Source organism: Patella vulgata, chromosome 1, assembly GCF_932274485.2.
Source record: "Patella vulgata chromosome 1, xgPatVulg1.2, whole genome shotgun sequence".
NCBI classification, from domain to species: domain Eukaryota; kingdom Metazoa; phylum Mollusca; class Gastropoda; family Patellidae; genus Patella; species Patella vulgata.
This window is the reverse complement of record NC_065879.2, coordinates 45079888-45097345: the sequence shown is the minus strand read 5'-3', so window position 1 is coordinate 45097345 and position 17458 is coordinate 45079888.

Below are 17458 nucleotides of genomic sequence, written 5' to 3'. Positions count from 1 at the left end.
TACACCTTTCAGTGGTACACGGTAACTAGGAGACGTTATGCAACTTTATCCCGTATCTACTGTGACGTCACAGAGTCAATGCCAGTGTAACGTTAACGTGATACGATACGATCGCTTTATAAAGGGTTAAAGATTTACAAGGGCTTATATATACTGCCGGTAAAAATCAGCGTAATTAGGGATTTATATTTTGATAGTTATGGTTATGCAAACACACTATTATATATTCTTATAATGTATTGGGGTAAGACTACTAATTATTTAATAAAAAACATATATAAAGCAGATTGTCTTTAATCATTAGGCCCAAGATTAAGGTTAGGATTAAACGACTAATAATTGAAATAGAAAGAAAGTTTAATAGCAATTACATAAAGATGGTTTAACACAACAAGATAATAAATAATACTAAGAGAACCCGTATGGTGGATAAATTAGTGGAATAAAGAAGTTGTATTACATTTTCTTGACACATTATCATTGTAGTAGGTCTAAGAATTAGATTTTAAAAAATGCTCACTTATGATGGAAAAAGAAATCACGCACTGAAACAGATGTGCGATTGCCTGTTTAACGTCGTGGGTTCCTTACCAGTGTTTAAAAGACCCTTCTGCGCATCTCTGTAATTGAGTCAAGTAGCGTGGTTTCCATCCTAAGCAGTCCGCCACACCTGTTTTTATTCATTCTATACTTAATAAAAACATGGTTTATGCACGGAATTATTAGTGAGCAGAAATTCACTCGTGTTTCTGTTATCACTCGTCACTTCAGTCAGTTATAATATGGAAGGATAACTCGTGTTTTCCTTTTGCTCTCGTCAAAATCTTGAAATCTTCATTACGCATCTATCTTAGCAATGATCTCTGTGTTAAAATTATATTTGGAACGTGTTTAACGAGTTCTATTACATATGTGATAATGACTGACACGAATTAAATATTGTCCTTTAACAACCAGTGCTCACTTTGGGTTCCATTTTTCCGCCAATTTTTCATTTTAATTTATAAAATAATAACCATATATTTTTTCCACCAAAAAGGCAAAGATAAAATTTAATGCATACAAAATACATACGATGTTGCAATTTACAAAATTCTTGTCTACTTAGCAGAGGCCCAATTTTTGAAAGCTTTTTTCAGTACACTACATGTTCATTCTCAATAACAGATTTTCCGGCGTGGTTCTCCCTTGTCAGTGATGCAGGATGGAGGGGCTGACAAGGAAAGCTGTCTAGTCGTTCGGATGGGACGAAAAACCGAGGTTCCGTGTACACATTGGCGTGCACGTAAAAGGTCCCTTGGCAGTTGGAATTCGATATAAGAGTAGGCCGTAGTGCCGCTGTCCGGGCAAAATTTCCCTCATAGCACACTGTATGGCGTATGCCCGTCTTCATTAGCCCAGGTTAGGAGCAGAAAAGTAGGACGTTAAACCCCATTTCATTTCATTCATTTCATTCTCAATAAAGGGGTTTAATTTGTAGAATAAAGTATCGCTGATAATTAGACGCTATTCCTTAATATATTAAGTACCGATTCCTTGTCTCATATTAGGCATACATTACTCTTTCAAGGGCACATAATAATGAACATTTCATCTGATTACAATGACTACATTACTCAACAGAATACCCCAAAATTTAACATACCTTACTGTCGCAAACCATACTAGTAAATTTCAAAGCGCTAGAAATAATACAAAACTATTTGATGATATTTAATGGAGGTGGTTGCCACATAGAACAAATAATGATGAATTTTAGAAATAATAATAATAGTGCACTTTTAACGCGCTAAATTCCAAGTATATGCTCATAGAGCAACAAAATGTCTAATGACATTATGGTTTATGTGCTATAACAATTTTATGTCTCATAATATTCTTTAAACAGGTGTGTTTTTAATAAACTCTTGAATTGCAATAAGGTTGGTCCATCTTTAACTTCTGATGGTAGTTTATTCCAAACTGTTGCTTAGTTATACTAGAAAGAGCGCTGTCCAAATAATCTTAATTTAACGTTTGGGACACAAACTAAGTTTTGGTTAGCCGATCGTAGTATTCGGCTAGGATGACATTTTGAAACAAGTTCCGATAGGTAACTTGGTGCGGTTTGGTGAAAACACTGATACGTGAGTGAGAGGATTTTAAATTTCACACGGGCCTCGACTGGGAGCCAGTGAAGTCTTGACTTTATAATATAATAATATACACAAATAATGTAAAATATCAGTTTTCATTTGTCGCAGAAACAGTTGAAACCTATGTTATATCATCGTGAGATGGAGACTTGGTTTAGAATATGACGGGCGGATGCGGTCACAATGGGCCATTTATATGATTTACTAATTCCATTTATATGACTTACTAATTCCATTTATATGACTTAACTAATTCCATTTATAAAGCTTTATAATTAATTACTTACTTAGGCACGTGTGGACGCTGAAACCCATCGAAATGGGTGACTGAATTGAATATTATTTTCATAGTTTGATAAATAATTATGAAACTACGTAATTATTTATCAAGTCTTATAAATCCATTTATATAACTTAGAAAATAATCGGCAATCTCCGTACGCCTTCGTTGAGTCGGCCAATTGGCCAATCAAATCCCTCGTTACATATAGCGGTGTTTTACCTTTCATGGCGGCTATTGTAAACATAAAATGACGAGAATAAGTTTTATGCATGTTTTAGTTATCCTAGCTTCAATTTACTTTTCTAAGGTCACCGCTCACCCTCCACCCACCGACCGGGGTAGTTCTTTTCACAATTTCTTGCGAGTTTGCCGAAATATCGTGTCGGATGTTGTGCGGCACGCGTGGGCCCAAGCCCTTGAAGACAACATACCCTCATCCTGACCATGGTCATCTTCTGCAGGAAGATTAGTGCGTCCGAATTCCATTAAAGGAAAAAATGTACGAATAAAATGATGTAGGCCCTATGACACCGACGTACACAACTCGAAAACCGCGGACGGGAGTGGGAGGGGCTTGCCATTCAGTAAGACGACCTGTGATTGGCTGGCCGAAGCATCCTCGGGATTTCCGGGCAGATGTACGAACTTTCCCGAATATTTAGTTCGTTAGATAATTCATTTATAAGACTTAGAAAATAGATTTATATAGCTACCATATTATTTACAAGACTTTATAAATCATTTATCAAGCTATGAAAATAATATTCAATTCAGTCACACGCTTCGAGGGGTTTCAGCGTTCGCACGTGCCTAAGTAAGTAATTAATTATAAAGCTTTATAAATGGAATTAGTAAGTCATATAAATGGCCCATTGTGACCGCATCCGCCCGTCATATTAGAAACATTAGCTACTATTAAATCGATAAAGTTAGCGTAATGTAATAAAAGAAAACTTTTCTCAGAAAACCTCACTTGTCTCCCTTGCTTCACACAATTTTATTTAGCTTTGACATAAGAATATAATCAATTCTATTTCATTTCGTTTTATTATAGTTCAAAATTTCGTTTTACTTGTCTTTACTACACTAGGCTACTAGTGTTGTGTTGTTCTTAGTGTTTAACGTCCGCTTCCACCGACGGTGATATCGTAGACAAGTCTTATTTTTCTTTATTTTTATTATCTTAGCGCACGCGCAGGGGTCTTTCCTGTGGGAGGAAACTGGAGTACCCGGAGTAAACCCACGAGGTTGAGAAGGCGCCCCTATCTCCAAGCCACATACGCTCACAGCAGGGATCGAAACCACAGCCGCAAGCCAGAGGTGACCGGTCTGCTAGAGGTCCCTCCCACAGAAGTGATATCGAAGTTGTTATATATAACCCGCGCTCTGGATGATATGAGGGATTAGCCAATGAAACGACCTGTTACGGCGAGTTTTTGGCGTGAGGTGTCAAAAAAAGCATAAAGGCCACCGAAAGTATAAAAATAAAAACGAAATATAGATCTGTATTTCAATCAGATTGGCATTTAATCAAAGTTATTATTTAAGGAGAGAGAGAGAGAGAGAGAGGGGGGGGGGGGGTAACGTCCACTCGACACAAACTATGTTATTTTGGACTAACAAATGGTTCAATTTGATTTCAATAATTCGCTTGCGCGTTGGGGTCTTTAGCAGTGGGAGGAAACTGGGAGAAACGGAGACAACCAACGAGGATGGACAGGCGAGCCTAAAACGTACAATCGGGGAATCGAAACCACACCACACCATTCGGCCATTGACCCCAGCCCCCTATTTAGCGGAGAGGTTTAACAACACAGGTTGAGAATCACTGCATTAACCCAGTCAGTTCAATTCCTTGTTTAAGGTGGTGTAGTGTTTAACACCAGTTAGATCAGTGTAGCACTGGTGTAAAACTGTACTAACACAACGCTGAGACCCCGTCTTTATTTAAAATCATTCGAGTTCAGGTCTTTGGTGTCGAGGTTGTGTTAAACGTGGATATATTTATACAACATGAGCACTAACGTCGTAAACACTAACTTTTACTTGGGCCCCTTAGTTGTCTATATTTTCAATATCAATTTCCCGATTTAAAGTCTCAATACCACTCTTGCTGTAACTGAATAATATGTCCCAATCTTTATTCTGGTCAACAAATTGTACTATTTTAGAATATTCCAATTAATTGATGACACAAATTTCATCTTAACACACCTTATTTAAAAATTTTGAAAAATTCAACATAATGGTTTGAAACGTCTAACGTAAACCTTTTCGAATGAAACTTCGATTTAAAAATATTTTCGAACCCTCTGGACAAGTAAAATAGGATGTAATGGATAATTTACAAAACAGGTAGGACACTTAAACATCTAGTACTTAGATAGAGATATTATTTATTTTCTGGAGCTTTCAAGCCAGCAAGAGTGTTATTGTCCCTTTAAGGAAACAAATTTACATGAAAAAATAATCAGGCAAGGAGTTTTGTTCAATACTATTTCTAATTACATAAAATATTGTTAGATGATAATAACTTGACAAAAGTCATCATCTAGATGAACTGTCTATTGAATATAATATATGGAGACAACAGAAATTCAACAAATATCTAGATGAACTGTCTATTGAATATAATACATGGAGACAACAGAAATTCAACAAATATCCCAGTTTTTTTTATAATGTAAGTTCCATAAGTATAACACTGGTCATTTTCAACTTTAGCGATATCCGCCGTTCTCCGTAAGTAGTCATAACTCTCCGCCAATAAACCAGCCGTGACGTAATTTTAGTCCTTTTGCTCATAGAAATATAGACAAGAATATGAGCAGAAGGACTAAAATTACGTTTCGGCTTGTTCATTGGCAGAAAGTTACGACTACTCACGGTGAACGGCGGAAATCTACCTGTTGAAATTTACCTGTGGCAGGTAACGTTGACATTCAGGGTTATCTTATACTTATGGAAAGGATTTGTTGACATAATTCCTTGCATTATTTTTTTTAAAAAATATCAAGCTTTTCTGGTTACCTTTAACTTCCCGAAAGCGGTTAGAAGTGGTTATTAGCGTCAGCCAGCCCATGTATTTGGGATTGCAAGGAGTACTAGTCATTTATGTACACATGAAGTTGCTGATTTTTTGTTTGATATTTGGGACAGATTGATAAATTCCTCAACAGATTGAATTTGTCAACTTTAGAGATCCAATCCATGGCGGAAATATGTTTTCATTATTGTACATTGATAGTATAATTGTCAAAATTCAACGCCCATCTCACGCTGGAGATGCTTTCTTTTTTGGTCAACGTCGTAAATCGTGTAATGCCCTGAATGTTCAATATATTGTGGACCTGAGAGTAGTGGTGAGACACATCTTAAAGGAGCTAAATCGCTAACATTTGGGACCTAGAAATTGAAAAAAGTGGGTCGCAACGCATATAATACCGTAATATGAATGTATATAAATTGATTTACAATCAATGGTTTCCGTTTTTACTCCAATTTCAAAACCAGTTATGTTCGGCGAAATAAGCCAGCAGCCTCAAGCGAGTGCAAATTTCTAGCGTCTGGTTATTCCAGTCTACATACGCCGTTTGATTTGGTGCAATGTGTCTAGTCTCGTCCCTCGAGTCTCTTGATAATCCTGGGGCTGAAGCGCATTATGGTACACGATTCGTGTACCAATGGTAAAATGTTTATTTCGTCTTAAATATTGGATATCAAAAGCCCATCTTTTTCCGGTAGGATCACAACATGAATGTTGATTTAATTTGACAAATAAATCGTGTTTTCAATGTTGAAAATTTTGGATGATATTGAGTTAGAGACAGTGGTAGTCCCGGCGCTGCACATGACAAAACTGCAGCAGAGGCAGATTACAGAGGACTTCATGGCTAATCTATATGCATCAACTTTATTGGTTAGGGCCTGTATGCAATTAATAATCTGGTAAAGCTTCCAATAGAGGCTCAAATTAAGGCATAAAAAAGAACACAAGTCATACGCCACAACAACACAGCCTTAACACAAGCGTAACCCTGGACTTGAATTGACCTAGTGGATGTGGCGGCAACAATTATTCAGGAACCTTACTTTTCTTCTCGATTAAAACGCCTAAAAACTGGCGAGCGGTGGAGGGGCCTCCTTTGATAAAGAAGTCAGACATATTTTGGAAATAAAGTTACCTGGATACACCAATACTAACCAGTGGACTCAACCCCCTAATTAACTAAAAAAAACAAGGCCATCCAGAAAAGTAACATAGGCCTGCCTTGTGTGATGTTGTTCTAAGATTTCGTTGTACAATCAGCTTTCAGGAAAGAAATGTCCAAACCAGAATGGAAATGAAATTAAATGAAATGGGGTTTAAGGTCCTACTGTTCTGTCCCGACTGGGCAAATAAAGACGGACATACGCCATACAGGGGGAAATTGAAATTATAACGTAGTATGACAATAAGGGTGCGTTGAAATTACTAACTGGAACTGGGATGAGAAATTGGAGGAGCATTTTATTAAAAATAAATTGCTTGATATGCTGTCCCAGCACCACACGACAGTAAAAATTCCAGCAGAATCTTCCGACGAAATTGAGAATTTGAAACTGAGACATTCTGTTCGGAGACCGAGTCCTGCTTCCTGCTTCTGGTATTAGTGACTGTCACTTCTGTTATCGGGTTCAAACTTTCTTTTATATTTTATGTAGGTGCATAAAAAGTGCACCCATATTGGCGTATTTGACTTATAGGTTGTGTGCATTCAAAATGAAGAAATGAATAAAAGAAAATATGGCATTTATTACAAACAATATATAATTTGTATATAATACAAATCCGGGATGAATATACAGTAGATGAATTATGAACATGTATATACAGTTAAGAGGGGAGAATATATCTCCGTTTTACAATTAGCATTTGCGATTTCCTGTGTAAAGACGAAATTATTAATTAGACATTTCTTCACATGGCAAGCCCATGATAACATACCTAGACCATTGGATGGTCACGATTTTTAATGGGTTGAACCACGATCGCCATTTAATAATTTGATTTAAAAATGGATAATCGACAATGGTAGCAAAGAAAATCGAGCATTAATAATTTAACTGAAACCGTCTATATATTTCCTTTACCACGATCTGTTTTTAAAACTATCACAGTTGTAACTGTCAGGTCTTTATCTAAATCTTACATAATACATTATATATTTGGTCTCTCTTTCCATCAAGGATTTTATTCAAGTGGTGAGTCAACATGCTGTCATAACCCGATTTGCCAACTTCGTGCATTCTAACCACTGCTAGGATTCATTTGTAATACGAACCCAGTTATAACAATATACAAGAATCATACCCCACTTCTCAAAGAGTACATGGAATGAAGGAAAGCTAACCCTCTGTACAACTCCCCAATCTAGATAGTTCGTACCTAAAACTTAGCCTAATTTGGTTCATGTGGAAAAGTCCGGTGTCGACGGGGTGTTGCTTAACCTAATATTCGAGTAATTCTGCGTTGCTAATCTACCACACAATGTATTATTTTTAAAATAAGCGCGAAAAGAACGACTTCCATAGAAAAACACTTTTTAAAATGACAATACAAAATATGTTATAGCATATGCCTCAGAAAGATGCCGAAGAGAAAGCTTGTCCAGAGGTCCCCATGACTTAAATGGTGTACATCAACGACTTCTGGTCCGAAATCACCTCATCGAAAAAAAACCTCAAAGCAATCGAAAAACGGTACTTAAAAACCTTTTTAAAAGCCCAACATTTATGTTAATATGGAAAGCTGGAATATTGTCTATCTTGGCACCATGTAAAGAGGTATACGCCACTTTTTTTTAATCTGGATCAAAAATAAAATTGTGGATCTCATTGACTTTAATGTGCAAATTTGGTGGGATAACAATCTGCTGACATTTAAAAGTGTATACGCATCTAGAGGTAATGTCAATGTTGATACTAGAACTAATAAACCAACCGATGTCCACTTATTTATATATTTTTTTTTCTTTCATATCAACCAAATTATCAACTGTCTCAGCACGGGACACAATAATACGTTCTATGCTTGAGCTCTGTCTAAAAGTCTTTGACGAGTATTGCTAGGGGGCGGTGTCGTGTATATCCACTTTGGTTTTCGCGTCAGACGTTTAACGATCTCGTCAACTTCTGTAGAATTTGCCACACGCCATGTTCCTGGATAATGTTTCTTTAATTCTGGATATTCATATCTTAAATATGGCCTGTTTTTAAAATCTTCCATTATTCGACGATGTTCCTCTTCGTAATTCTGTCGCTCACGTGACCACAATTTGGAGCGTCTAGCACTAGCCGTGGTTGGCCTGGCAACCGTCATCCGCCATTTGAAAGTTCTGTAGTCCTCATCAAATGGGTCTGTTGTGGCTCGGTTCATATATTTGTCTTTATTTCCCATAACCTACAATTTAAAAAAAATATATATATTTCTGATTAAAATTTCAACAACTAATTGAAAACATTATTCAAAACAACATTATTCAAGACCGTTAAATTCTAAACTCATATAAAAGCTCAACAAAAACGATTTTGTGAAATCCCCATGCAGTTGTTCCGAAGAATTTAATCAGTAAGGTATCGAAAACAAAACTATATAATAGAACATATCAGTTTTGATTTCAAGAAGATCCAATATTTGGTATAATTATTGGTTCTCAATTTTGCACAAATTCCAAATAATATTAAAATGCCTAATGATGACACTTAAGTAAATTTAATTTGAGCTTACTAAACCCTTTTTGCCCGTTACTCCAATGCAAGGAAATGTTGTTTGTTTCTAAATAGATCTCCTATTTTGTATACATTATATTTATGGTATTATTTTAAACATAAATTTGCTGACCAGGGGACAAGAATCTGCTTAATTTCAAAATTATTGAAATAAATATAAATATATCTTGATTTTACCTTTTTGGTCTGTTACTACTATGGATAGAATACGATATTCTTATACCACGATTAGCCACCGGCGTGTAAAATGGCCTTATTTAACGTCCGCTTCCACCGTAGTTATATCTCCGACAACGCCACTGGTGCGAATTGTTACCAAGAGAGAAACAACACCAGGTCTGACATTTGCGATTCTAGACTAAACCGACATCGATACAAGACGAAACTGTAAACTATATCAATAGCCAGATAATAACTGTTATTATACTAATTTTGTATTATTTGAATTGCTCCAGTTGATTGATTCGTGTTGTCAACCATGACGTTTAGTGAGACAATCATGTAACTATTTAATAGTGTAATAATATATCTACAAACAAACGTGTGTACAGTGTAAAAACTGTAATGTTGACCCGTTCCACATTTACATAAACAAATTAGTTCTGTTTCCAAGAAAGGATTTTTGAAATTTATATATCTATATTTTTTGTTCTTTCTTGGTATTTTGTAGAGTAAATTTTCCATTTTTTCTCTTTTGGGAAGTAGAAGCATGCGTGTTTGTTTTTCTCTGGTATTGTTCTCCACTTACTGTACGCGTACAATGCCCTGACAGTAGCGTTTACGCATTTTCTTGCAAATGTTAAGGGTTCTTTTACGGGAGGTTTTCGCAGCATCCAAACAACCAGGTAGCAGTTTCCTTGTCAGGCCCGAAAGGATTCAAACCCGGGATTCTAGTTCATTGCCGCTTGTTTTTCGTGGCCCTGTTTCCGTTAGGTTTATGACATTTATAATATTTAAAATCTTAGAAATATTGCAATGATTTGTAAATGAAATATCAAGATGCGGAGCAACTGTGGCTTAGCTTTTGACAATTGGAATTCGACGGAAATGTGGGTGGGAATGGTAATGTAGGTGATTTATACTGTACAAATTGATGGATAGAACACTGATGTTTTTACAGTGTAACGTCCAGTCCAATAATTAATTAAACCACGGTGTACGTAAGAATGATATATGGTGTAATAATTAAACCCGTTATTATATATAATTATATTATCATAATTTATAGTTACCCTAATCCCCACAATACTTTAATACAGGTACAATATATACATTATCTTATTAAAATGACGTATAACCCACAGTAAATACGATAAAATAAAACTTCTAAGTCATTTGGGTATTTTTTTCTCAAACTGAACATGGGTTCTTTTCCCGAAGCACTCCATTTAAAGCTTAATTAATTGATCAGGGGTCACGGTGGCTTGGTGAGTCTGCCATCGTTTCGCTTATAAGGAGGGCCAGTGTTCTGCCCTGGTATTGGCCAAAACAGTCAACGGGATTTTGCATCCAGGGTTTTCCTTGTAACTCAGGCGTGTAGGACGGCATTCCCGGCGGCAATTATACAGCGCCTAGTCTTTCGGATGGGACGAAAAATTAAGTTCCTCGGGTGTTCATATTAGCGTGCATGTGTAAGTACTCTTTCAGTCGGAGTTTAATGAAGAGTAGGCGGAAAGATCACTTTCCTTGACGTAATGGTCTGTTGTTGTGTGCTTTGTTGGATATGTTTTTGGAAAAGTACATGTTTCAGCTACCGGACAGTGTATAATATTATAAAGTATTTCCGGTTCGGAATGTGTGTGTGTGAAAATTCTCCAAAACATACGAACTTTTACTTGAGATTCGTAAACTATGACAAAAAAATGACCCACATTTTTCTGATTCTCCTCTTGCCACTACCGGGGTATTAACTGGTGGAAACTCAGCAATATACGTCCTCAATGATAAGAAAATAACAATAAATCTCAACACAATGCCATCTTCCTGATCAAGGTAATTTTCTGACCTGGGACCCAATTCCCGAAGCTTACGAAAAGTTACTGACAAGTAAATTCAATACATTTGTACAGTATAATTTCTAGATTCCCTCTACGTAAGTTGTATGTGAGGTTTGTAAAACGTGCCCCTGGTCACCGCCTTAGATTGTGTATTCTGGTACAGCGACAACTTTAATCCCCAGCAATAATCTTTGCATATTTTTTTATCAAACAAACCTTTCATATTCTACTTCAAAAGCACATTTTTATCATGGCGCAGTGTGTGAAGAAATGAAAAACTTTGAAATATTTCCCTTCGCAAGGGAATCGTGAAAAGAGAAAAAAAAAAGATATACCCCAACAGATGCAGTCATTTCCGAGTCTGCATAATAGAAAAACATGCATGCATCTCGTGTATTTTAACTGAAAGGGTATGGAATAAATATTCATATGAAATGTTCGTAATTATTATTGTAAGATTTTCACAATGTTTTTCTTAAAGGCTCAATACCACTCTTGTTGTAACTGAATAATATGTTCCAATCTTTATTCTGGTCAACAAATTGTACTATTTTACAATATTCCATTTAATTGATGATACAAATTTCATCTTAACACACCTAATTTAAAAAAATTGGAAAAATTCAACTAAATGATTAGAAAAGCCTTACGTAAAGCTTTTCGAATGTTACTTGGATTTAAAAATATTTTTGAACCCTTTGGACAAGTAAAATAGGATTTAATGGATAATTTACACAACAGGTGGGACACTAACACATCTAGTACTTAGAATAAGGCTATTTTTTTATTTTCTGGAGCTGTCAAGCCAGCAAGAGTAATATTGTCCCTTTAATACGTAATTTATATACACACCCATACTGTATATATACATGTTTTTTATTATTACAATCACGTATCCAATATACATAATGAATGTATAGTTTAGCGTGGGAAAACATGGAATTCTCTAAAAATCACATGTCTATGAATATATTATTGCTATTCTACATAATATAATATATTGGAATTTTAAAGTAAAACAAATACATATATAGATATTATTACAAAGTACTAGAAACATAAAAAGAACAAATATCATTGAAATTGAAATACTTTGGAGCAACGTTGTTCAGAACATAATATATTTTGAGGTGTGAGGCCGAGAGAACGCTGATACTTTGGCGCCACATGGCAATGTTTTCCTGCGGCTACAATTCACAAACAAATTGTACATTTTGCCGAATTATGATTTGATGATAACGACACAAACTCCTTTTCAAATCCACCTTAATGTAAAAAAACCTAAAGAACGACACTGCAGTTATTTTCTACGCAGCAAGCAGTAATGTTTTAAAAAAACAGGGGCCTGTTTCACGAAATTTTAACTAAGATAAAATCCAAATTTTAGTAATTTGATAGGATAATATTAGATTGATTTTAGTGCTTTGCCAATCAAAATTGAAGTATTTACTAAAATTTAGATTTTATCTTCAGTTAAGATTTCGAGAAACAGGGCCCAGTATACACCTCAGATGAGGAAATTTTGGGGTGGTGGTGTAGGTGGAGGCGGAGCTAGTCTTTAAATCACCATTATTATGAGGACGTAGGTGTCAGTGCGAAAAACCGCACAAAGCCCCTTAACGTCAGTGTCGTGGGCAAAACCCATGGCACAGGTATAAAAATATCCATGCCATTAGTAAAAAAAATAAATGTTTTATATCTTACAATATCCTTTTAGGCAATTTATATTCATATTCGGCCGGTATACAGTTCCTTTGCTATTGCCTGTAGTTAAAAAATATGTTTTGTCACCAATCAGTTAGGGTTAAGTTCTTTTTTTTTTTTATCGGTGATGAAAACTGTAGGCAGTTAACATTTTACCACGCCTTGCCATCTATAACTGTTCAGAATACCCATGTCAGATTTCACATTCTCGGGAATTGTTCGGCAATTATCGGGAACATGAAGAGGAATTTCACTCAACCTATCCACAATGTCTTCAATTTCATAAAAAGTCATGTTACGATCTCCACAAAACCGGCTGTCGTTGTCGACATATGTATCAAACATCACGCGTTTCTTCTTTTTCATTTTCTCTGGAATATGTCGCTTACTCATTCTGTTTTGACTGCTGGCAGTTGGTCTGCACAATCTACGAATCATGTTATCAATGTCTTCTTGAGTTAATTCTTTGTCCTCCTCTTCCATGTCAGCTTTCTTTAAGATATGGGCGGACTTCCGGTACCACATCTCATTACAAAATGGATTCCTGACCATTCTATCAATTTCATCTAAAGAGTCGTTGATTGTGAATCTTGATCTGCGTCTAAGTAGAATATGTTTCGGTTTTGGTGACTTTTTGCGACTTTTTGTCGGATCAGACAACTTATTATTTTCCGTTTTCTGTGAAGTCGTCGCAGTTGTTGTTGCTGGCGTCGCTTCCGGATTCAAAGTCGCATCAACAGAAACTTGCTGCTCTCTTATGGTAGGGCATGACTTACTACGCGGAGGTAAAGCCCTAGCAAAATCTACACTATCCCTACGCACAAGTGGTGTAGTTCTCGGACGAACTAGTACCGATTTATGTGGTTTATTTCCATCCGAACTTGTCTGTGGTGACTCTTCTATCTTTTTGGTGTCCATTTCAGACTTGATGACATCGACTTTTCTTGGAGGAGAAGCAAATCTTGCTCTTTTTTTCTCACCTGTTTTTAAATAAGGAATTTTCACTTTTTTTGCTATCGGATTAGAGTCGAAATAATCTCCATATCTTGAAAACATTATGATCTCAACGTGATTGTTGATTTTCTTGAGAAAATCTGGAAAAACTTCTCTGGGTGCGTAGTTCACAAATTTGTGGGCATTTACAGTGTTAGTTCTCTCGTGATACCGCGCCAAGTCTTCGAGATATTGTTTTTCGACTAATCGGTAAAGACAGGACGAATCACGCCATTGGAATGGTTTTGACATGGTTTTCTCTTTAGATATTTTAAAATTGAATTAACTTAAAAGTCACTATACCTTCAACACACAATAATCCGGATCATGTGATGTATGTCTTGTTTAGAATATCTATAGTTTAGATACGGCTTATTGAGAAATATTTGTTAGTAGCCTGGTGACTGTTCTCTAAAATTCAACCCTTCCTTTTAATTAACAAATACTCCGCCATGGTATATAATTCCGATCTGATTGTAGACTTGATCTAATAAGAAAACCAGAAAGCTATTTCAAAAATATAGGCTACTTCAAGTCTCCCATACGTGTTTGAATTACAGTTCTTTAGGTGGTGTTTTCTCAAGAATTTCACTTGGTCTGGTGAAAACTATATGTTAACCAACTAACACTGTGTCGTGACTAATTCCTAATATCCCGTCTCACACAACAAATATACATATATACCGGTACTACACAATGAGTCGCGATATTTATCACTTAAAGGTACAGGGACAATTTTAATAAGCACAAAGTCCTTGAAGACCGTTTAGTCAAAATAAATGGAGAAGAAAGTAATTTAACGATAGGTCAGCGCTTAAAGTCATTTTTACGGGGGTTAGGGTCTCTTAAAGTTACATCGTGAATTTTACTAATAGTTACCCACAATATATAAGATGGAAAGGAATATGTTTCTTTTTTTTTTTCTAATATCATTTTTTTTTTTATATATTTTTGGTTTAGTACATATTTCCCCCGGATATTAGCATTTTCGCCTACCCACATTCTAATTTCAACTGTTTAAAGATACTTTCCGTGTACTACTTACGTTGAAGGTGGTGGGGGGCTTGGTCTTCCGTTCCATTCGAACGATTGAAACCACCACACATTCCTTGTCAGCCATCAGCGAGCAATAGTATAATAGTAATTTACAATAAGATTAAACATACATTATGGCCTTAAATGTTATATAAACTATTAATTAGACATTTATTAACATGACAAGACCATAAACAACTCCCGATGCCATCTCATAGGTACGATTTTAAACATTATAGCGAGGACTGTCATCTCTTTATTTAATCTTCCATAATGCCCCTATAATAAACAAAATATTGCGTATATTCTCTAATATCAAACCACTGTCTTTCTTTTTAAGGAATCTATAAATTAAACGTGCAAGACTTAGCGGTGATATCTTGGTTGACTCCATCTGTAAATGCAGACAGAAACGCCAATATTCGAGCTATTTCACCTTTTCGGGCCTTCTATAACTAGTAAAACGTTTGATTTAGACCTTTTATTATAGTCGGGATATGTTTACAGGAACTAAGAACTTACATGAAGGAATTCGACTAAAAATGTTTTGCTTAGTTCAAATGTAGAAATAATTGTATTTAAACGACGGACACAGTCCAACTTAAATGAGTAAATTAATGCACTGGCCATTAATGGTCCTGTGTTTATAGATCACCAAGAACAATAAAAGCTATCTGTATCATTATCTTGTTACAAGTGATAAAAAATTGATTCTAATTTATTGCAGTGCTGATTTTCCCATCATGATAAACCGAATAGTTTGTATTAACCAGTGCGTTTTATCAGATCTTTAAACAGTTACAGTATATGTATGTAATGTTTGTTTTAGATCCAATGATGTTCAGTTGCCATAACAGGTCATTGGGTGCCGTAGGTACTTTACCTTTGTTTGGATTTATTATTTGACATTTTGTAGCACATTGACCAGCAATAAATTTTCGCTAGGCCGCTACAATCACTGATAAAGATGACATCGATGCGATTTAATGAGCCAGAAATATTAACTTTTTTCCTGCGACAAATTTTAAATTCTAAAACATGTTTTTTATGTATTAGAAAAATAAATAAAGGCGTTTGACGTATTTGTAGGTAAAAATAGTACCTATTTAGTGCAAATGGATATTAAAATGAGTAAAAAGTATCCATTCTGCCCAAACTAGAACATCTTATGTAAACAATGCACGCGCCATTGAGCCAATGATTGACGCCGCGTGATGAGACGTCACGTCGTGTTAAAGGTAGTCATCTTGAGACGTTAAAGGTAGTCATCTTTTACAGAGATATTAGAAGATTGATTTTGTAGTTGAGTAGTCGTACCGCGCGCGCTTTTGATCATGCGACTTGTCACTGAAGCAAGTGGCGTGGTTTCGATGCTCAACTTGCATGTGACGAGGAGTTGTGTCGCACGTCCAGCCTCGTGGGTTTTGTCCGGGGGTCTCTCTCTCACTTTTTCAACAATTCTATTGCAGTTACTTATCGATGCCCCTTGAAAAGATCGCATTCTTCTAAGTCAATAAAATTCTGGCATTTTGGGCGCCCCAGCTGATAAATAAACCAAATAGACTTTCTGTACCTCTGATGAAAGTGATAACTGGAGATGGAACTCGGTTCCTTATGAAGCGTTGCAAGGGGCTCCGAAAGCGTAAAGTACGAGTTGTCAATATTTAAGCATGTATAGAGAACAATGTTGTAAAAAGGTTGTAAAGGTCCAGTACTCTATCACTAAGCGACACTCTATAACTAAGTGATACTCTATCACTAAGTGATACTCTATGAGGATGACAAAGCAGGTGGTCCGGTGTACTATCCTCGGCCTAGTTTATTCTTGTCAGAAGTGCAGAGGGAGGTCATATAAAAGAACAGCGTCTAATCATTTGGGTGGGACGAAAAACCGAGGTCCGTGTGTATACGTTGGCGTAGACGTAACTAACACTTGACAGTTTAAATTCGATGAAGAGTAGGTGGAAACGCCGATGTCCTAGCAAAATTTCACCCATAGTACATTGCATGGCATGTGCCGGTCTTCGTTTTGTTCCAGGTTGGTGAAGAAAAATAGGCCGCTAAACCCCTACTTCGTTTTATTTCGTTACCTACAAACTCCTCCCGCACCCAAGGAATGTCTGCACTGATACGTAGAGACGCATCTGTATAAACAAAACAGGTTCAAAATCTGAAAAGTGTCCGATGGTTTCGCCGCCTGTACCTCTTACTACGCCCAGACCTACAGAACAGCGCTCGTAATCATTTGGATTGGCTCTTCCTGCGACAGCTACCTAACCCCATTCGAGCACCGTTACAATTAAGGAGCTCCAATGTCAATTTATATTTCAATATCGCTGACTGTTTTACTAACATATATTTGTGTCTTTGTTTATTATTTACATTCATTTAGGTTTTTACCATCTGATTATGATAATTAGTTTTGAACATTCTTAGTGGAAATGAATAAAATTTGATATGTGTGCTATGAGTTGCTGGTTATATGTGGAAAGTACAATTAAACAAAAACTCCCCACATCCAACGTCTGACACATACTCTC